At 45.0% G+C, this 7,106-nt stretch overlaps 1 long non-coding RNA gene across 1 annotated transcript; it reads right to left on the reverse strand.

Moving 5' to 3' along the window:
* Window positions 1–2,203: 2,203 nt before the first annotated feature.
* LOC108500194 lies at window positions 2,204–6,774 on the reverse strand. Its single transcript, XR_001875781.1, has 3 exons — window positions 6,573–6,774; window positions 4,006–4,048; window positions 2,204–2,422 (listed from the first exon to the last, which is right to left on the reverse strand). It is a non-coding gene; the product is annotated as an uncharacterized LOC108500194 (long non-coding RNA).
* Between the last annotated feature and the right edge of the window lie 332 nt (window positions 6,775–7,106).

Consider the following 7,106-nt stretch of genomic DNA (forward strand, 5'->3'; position numbering starts at 1 on the left):
TTCACATCATTTAATGAAACAAAATAGCTGGTGTAAAATTTCTTGATGTTGGTATTTTCAGAACTAAGGATCAGTAATCGAATATCACCACTGACTGAATTGTTATTTTATTTTAGGGGGTAAAAAAACCCCCCTATTTCTGCATAGATACTTCCTACTGAATACCAATCTGGTTAGGGATTTCATTTTGTCACTGTAGAGTGCAGTAACTCCGCTAGAAAGTAGTTTGTGATCCATGCAAAGGCAGGATAGTGTCAGAGGCTCGAGAAGAAGGCAGTCAAGGAGAGAGCCCGTGGCTTTCCCCACCATCACCTTCACTGCCCAGCCACAGCATCCACACAACTCTCTCACACATGTGGACACCACCACCAGCAAACACACCGTCCCGTCCCGGATTGTCCCAACCGGACAGCGGCAAAACCATGACTGACAAGTCGATTTCACGCTGTATCCCTCATCCAGAACCTTTCCCGCACCGGTACCGCGGAGCAGCGATTCGGGAGGCAACCACAGCTCCGTGCCCACCGCCGCCTCCTCCGGGGCGAACTTTGGGCACAGCACCGCGCTGGGCTCGCTCGGTGCCGGTGCCCGGCGGGACTCGCGGGCCAAGCTGTCCCTCCTCGCCTCGCCTCGCCTCGCCCTCCGCCGAGCTCTGCCCGCGCCCGCACGGCAGGTGAGCGGCTCGGGGGCGGCCGCGGAGCCCCCGCTGCCGCCCGCCCTACCTTGACGCCCCGCGACGCGTGGCAGTGGACGTGGTGGGACACGGTCGCCGTCTGGTTCATGTTGCCGGCGGCGCCGGGCGGGCATGGGGCGCCCGCAGGTCCCTCCCGGCGCCTCCGAGCTGCCCGGGGGGCTCCGGTTGCGATGCTCCGGCTGCGATGCTCCCGCACCCCCGGGGATCCGCCACAGCTCCGCCCGGCGGGGGCCGCCCGCCCGCTCCGCCCCGTCCGGCACCGGCACCGCCCCACTGAACCGGGACCGGACCGGGACCGAGCCGGAGCTGGGGTCTGGTGGAGCCCCGCCGCCCTCGCCCCCGGGGCCGGGGAGCAGAGTCTGAGCGAGATCAGCCGCGCTCTGAGAAAGCCGAGCCCCGCAGCGCTCTCAGCTGAAATCAGTAGGACTGCAGCAGAAAGTTTATGTTGGCTGCTTTTTCTTCCGTGCTTCCCGTTTGGTTGGGTGTTTTTTCTTCCCTTCTCCCTTCCCCGTTCCCTCCTGCCGCCTCTTCCTTCGGTTCTGAAGCGACTCCAGCCCGCTGCGGTACTGGGGTATGGGCGTTCTTATGTAACGCAGGTACGAGGTTCGAGCATCAGCCCCGCGTCCACTGCCAGCGCACAAGGGGTTTCCGTGTTATGTTAAGCACACATCATCGCGCCTTGTTAAGCACTGTAACAGCTCTACGCTTCTCCGTGGATCAGAAGAAATGCAGCTCTGATTAGACTTTCACCCAAATAACTTCCATTGAGTTTGTTTGTGGTACAGTCTAAAAATCCGTACCGTCCACAGCTCTCAGCAGGACTTGCCAGAAACATACAAAATGCTCCTTCTGTGGGTCCAACCCAGAGCTGGTATCAAAGCTTGGATTTGGGAATGGAAACTAGTAAGCTCTGTGAGTGGATTGTGACATCTCAGGCTTATACTGATCAAGCAATGTTGTATACATACAACATCTTTAAATGACTTTTACTTTAGAGAAACCTACCAGTAAAACAAGACACAGCATGCCACATACCTGGGGTGTCTTTGAGGGATGCATGAAACTGCAACAAGGGCAGGTAAAGTCTGTTCAGGGGAAAGTGAAGAAGAACAAGGGCAGACTGCAGCCAGAAGCCATGGCAAAATCTCCCGAAGAAACTGCTGGAGTGTCTCACTGCATTAGTCTCCAGCTTTAGGCATCTCTGAAGCATTGGTTCTTTCAAGAGGGAGGCTGTTGAGCACTATTTGATACTGTATCAAAAGTTATAATTCCAGTACAGGAAGCTATTGCTCAAAAATAAAATGACTTTTAAATATTCAGGCCCCAGGTTGAGCTTGTTCTATGGTTCTGTCTCATTTTCCTTCCTACGCCCACCCATTTTTTTAAGTAATTTGAAGAAACTGTACAAAGCATGTGTCCAAAAAGTAACAATGCAAGAAAACAAAAGTTTTACTAAGCTGTGCTTAGAGAGGTGTGAAGAAACTCTATACAGGCATTGGTTTCCTCCAAGCACCTGCTCCAGGGTTCAGGCCTGGAGGTGCAAGTCAAAGGTTCATCCCACTCTGAAAGGGAAGGACAGGCAAAGGGAGAAGGCTGAGTGCTCAAAGCTCAACACATGCTCCCAGAGGACTATGGGGACCTTCAGCTGTGCTTCTAAATCTTGACATGACTTCAGAGGTCTGCCAGAGCTCTTTTAAATGGGGTTCATTTTCAGAAGATTCTAATTTCCTGGAAGAAAATCTGCTTTAAATCATCTCAAACACAGTATTACATTGTCAAAATTCATTTTGCACATCTTAACTCGGACTCAAAGGCAGGTGCTGCTGCAAATGGATGGTAAAAGAGGTGGAGCTGATGAGGAAAAGTCTGATCTGCTCAGTCTGCAGAAAGCTGCCAAGGCAGCTCTGTATGGTAGCTGGCCTTGAGTGCAAATACCCCCTCCAGAGGGAGGAGAGCAGTCAGAAATGTTTACTGCAGTGACACCAAGAAAAATGTCATTTCCCTAGGAAGTCAAATGTAGACTAAAGGCACAACAACAGGGTCCCTCGTGGCCCAGGCAGGATCATCTCTGGGCACCACAAATGAGGCATCCGGGCTGGCCTCTAGCCTGCAGGACTTGCTCGCATTAGCCTCCTTCACCTTATCAGATTTATTGGATTTTGAGCAATAAAAAACACATTTAGCAAGCATATCAGGGGCTCAGCAGTGCTCTTTCACCTCTCTCTATCATATGCAGGCAGGAATGAAACTTAATGGATATAGATGGGGAAAAAAAGACCTCACATAAAAATGAGACTTATGATTCAACTCAAAGGTTCTTTGGTTGGTGTGGAGGAGGAGGGAATAAGTAAGTGGCTGTTTGGGAAAAGGGCTAACAGGCTAACTTTCACCGTACTCTGCCCAAATATTTGTTCTGAAAGGAAAATTATGATTTCAAGTTATTTGTCACCAGGAGCTTGAGCAAGCAGAGGTAGCCCAGAAGACTCATTCTTCTTCATCTTTAAATATATTTGTGTTTAACAGTCTCACTTAGGAACTACTTTAAGACAGAAGAATGAAGTAGTAATATTTTTAGTCTGACTACCTGTGGATTCTTGTAAGCTCCTATGAGAACTTTGTGTAAAGTCCTTGTTCTTGATTATTTTTTTTTTGTGCTTCACAGTAGCTGACCTTCCCTGCAAGCCCCAGAACCAGCTTTAGGCTAACAGAGAAATCTCTTCCTCATAATAACAAAGAAAAAGCAGCTTGGGTTAAAATGCTGCCAAAGACAAAGAGAAGATCAATAATTTGTTGGCATTGTTTTTAAATGAACTTCTACAAATTTTAACATATCTATTCCTAGAAAGTATAAAGTTTGCTGATTATGGAACCTAATTAGAGGATGAACCTAATAAGGACTGGAGTTGTAAAGTCTCTAGAAGTGCATTGTTTGTCATTATAAAATATCTCAGAAGCAAGGTAGATCAATAGAGTGGGATTCCACAACGTGCTGACTGAAATCCTCCAGAGCACCACTGCTCACTTCTCCAGTAATGTCATTCCCTGCCATCCCTCTGGTTCCTCGATGTGGCTGTTAATCCTCCACAGATGTAATCTTCTTTGGAAACTGGCTGCTTAGCAAAATGCAGTTCACTCTGGATGTTGACTTCTAATGTGAGTATCCATATTAGCTCTGCTAGGAGGTTTTCAAAAATGTCAGTGCCTTTAGGGTGCAATTAAATAACTGAGTGATTACCAAAATATGCTGGGGAATATTAAAGATGTGAGCAGATGCCTCTGTTACATATTGCAATGGAGCAGGTGGTACCTACCAGTGTTGGAGCAGCCTCTCAGCTCACTGAATGAACCTCCTTCCTGAAATATTTAAAATGAGTAAGAAATCAACATGATCAGCCAGGAAAATTGATTAAGTTATCCAGAAAAGTTTAAGTGTTAGAAGCATTTCTGATAGAAAACCCTGCCTGCCCCACTGTCAAATGCAGCGAGTGGCCACAGGCAGCAGAACTGCTGCTGCAGATGCTGTTTCCCAGAGGTTCTTGATCACTATTCAAGTCCTGCAGTAACCTGCTGTTATAAACTTCCAACACAGTTCCCTGGCCACATATTTTCCTGCCTCTTGCTTTCTAAGCCTTATGTTCTTTAAAAAAAAAAAAAGTTCCCACAGCCCTTTTTTCTTTTTTTTTAAAGTCACATTACATGAATTGTATAATCACCATTTTAAGAAATAAAAAACTAATGTGTATATTGGTAATTATATATACTTCATGACAACATGTTTTTCTATAGCTGTTTGCTTTCTTTTCTCTTTTATGGAAGTATATAAAATTTACTCTTACTGCTGTTCCACATAACAAGGGCCTAATTCTGCACTTGCATAAGTTGGCAAGCTATTGACATGAGTGAACTCAATTTCTAATTCATACCAGTTCATAATCAGATTACAGACTTCTCTGTTTATGGATGAAGAAGTTTTAATACTGCAAGGGAGGCTGACTCTGGATCACTGCTAGGCTTCTGACTTCCTCAGAATTATTAACCACAAGGAGCTGTGCTGTGTGTTGATACTGAGCTTGTGTGAACCACAGACAGGGCATAGCCTCCCTCCAGTCAGCTTTCCAAAAATCCTCTATTTCTTTCCTGTTACTCCAAACAGGTCTTGATGAAAAGGCTGGCAGCTATCACACACTGCTGGTCATGGCCAGCAAGTTCACACACAGCTCAAGGCATCCCAGGAAAAGCTGTTCCTGGAGGATGGCAATTCACCTGTACACCTGCGTGTGTTCCTTCATGCACAATCCCACATCCAATGCAGACTTTGATCTGGCTGCAGCTGATGAAGGGAATGTGAAGGAGAATTCCCTCAAGTAAAGCTCAACTTCAGACAGACTCAATAAATCAGTGGGATGCCAGGCTACAGTGCCAGGAGCTGCTGCTGCTACTCTGTTAACTCACAGTATTTGGTTACTGGAATGAAGGATTTCTCCAAGTGGACATCTCTCCCACTGGGAAAGCTCTGTGTTATCCCTGCAAGATGTTGTCTTACTCACTGTACGTACATCCACTCCTCTTACTACTCCAAATTTCCCTCACAGTTTACTGTCTTCAAGTTTTGTAGGGTAATTTCTAGCCAAGGAGAATTCACACCATTGCTGAAAGACATGCTCAAAACTTATAATATCCAGTCCAATATATGGAACTGATGAAGAAACAAATACAGATCTTCCTCATTTGTACACACCAATATCCACTGAAGTATAAGGGTATACTTGTTATGATTACTTTCTGTTCTTATTCACTACATTTATCTTAATATAAATATTTAGATTAAATATTTGTAGCCCTTTTTAGAAACAAAACGTGTAGTGGAATATTCTGGTGCACAAATAATGATTCCTTCACTTAATTTTCTGTAAAATGGAGGTGAACAGAATTAAATTACAGCCAGAAGACGAAAAAAAGTCCTCCCTGTTATAATAATAATGAATAATTTTGACTAGATTTTGCCTGCAAACATGGGATGTCATGAAAATAGAATCAGTAATGTCTACATATCAGTGATTCAGTGCAGGGAGTGTGTGGTGAGAAGTGATGGAAGTGAAAAACAGGCTGCATACCACTGCCTTGTTACCAGGGAGGAGAATCAAGTGTTTTTTGAGATAGAAACTGTAAGTAGAGGCAAGAGAAAATGGTCTTTGCCTGAATGAACTGAACCTGCATGGACAGTAGGTGACTTTACGAGCAGCACTTTGCAGTGCAACTCTTAGCAGATCTCTCTGGGCTGCTGAATGAATTCTGATGAATCACAGGCAGTGGCAGAAGTAAAGAGTATCTTCAGGTTTCCTCCAGTCTGTTTTGTGTGTGCCTGTTACCAGGCTCAAACAGGGAATGAGAAAAGAGCAAACTTTGGCCCTTTCCATTTTCAAATGAAGGTTCAGAGTAATAGCCAATACTATCTTAGAAAATAAAACAAAGCAAAGCAAAACCCCAACATTTATGGCCACCAAACTATGTTAATTTTCTTTAGCACACTAGTTTTCAAAACTCATTGTATTGACAGATACACATTCTTTACAGGTGAGGAACATGAAGAAAGAAGAACAAATACTTTTTCTCTCATCTCACACAAAGTCTGTAGTAGGCCCCAAGAGCACTGTGCTCCATCTCACTGCATTGATTTAGCCTTCTATTTGCACAGGTCATTGCAATAAAAAAGAGAAAGGTGAACCTGAACCTATTTGAGAAGTAGATTTAATTTCATGCAAAATTATTACTCACACTGCTAACAGGATTCAATATTTCTACCATGTGAGAGCTACAGGATGAGCAATGTTTTTGCATGCGTGAAGATTTACAGGAACACAGCTAACCATCTCCCTACCTATGAGCATAGCTGTGTTCCCAGTCTCATCACACCACACTCAGGAACAGCCACAAAATACTGAAGTCATGCCAAAAGTAGTGTGAAGTGTCTTTCTGTACAGGCTTATGCTTCTTTAAGCCTTAAAATTTCACTTGCTGCAGAAAACACTGGACACCATGAAGAGCACTGGGTCTGCAAGAACATCACAGCCCTGTCCAGTGCTGATGCTCCAGGAAGGTTCTTGCTCACTGAAGACAGGCCTGAGCACTGGATTTCTGGGTTGAGGTCATAGCCAAAATCCAGTCTAGAGGGGATTTATCAAAGGTTCCAGGTTAGCACACAGGCTTGAATAAAATGTCAAGCAAGAGTGGGGGTATTTAGTCTAAGCAGATCCTCTCCCTTATTTTCAATATATACAACAAGCCACCCAAAAAAACCACACTTTTTTGAAGATTAGACCCCAGCTAGTAGCTCAACTTCTGAAACAGTGTAAGAATTCCCATACTGAGAGTCACTCCAGCTTTCCGAGTATTTATGTACCTAACAGGCAGT

This window comes from Lepidothrix coronata, unplaced genomic scaffold (assembly GCF_001604755.1).
Source record: "Lepidothrix coronata isolate B3197 unplaced genomic scaffold, Lepidothrix_coronata-1.0 Scaffold86, whole genome shotgun sequence".
NCBI lineage: Eukaryota > Metazoa > Chordata > Aves > Passeriformes > Pipridae > Lepidothrix > Lepidothrix coronata.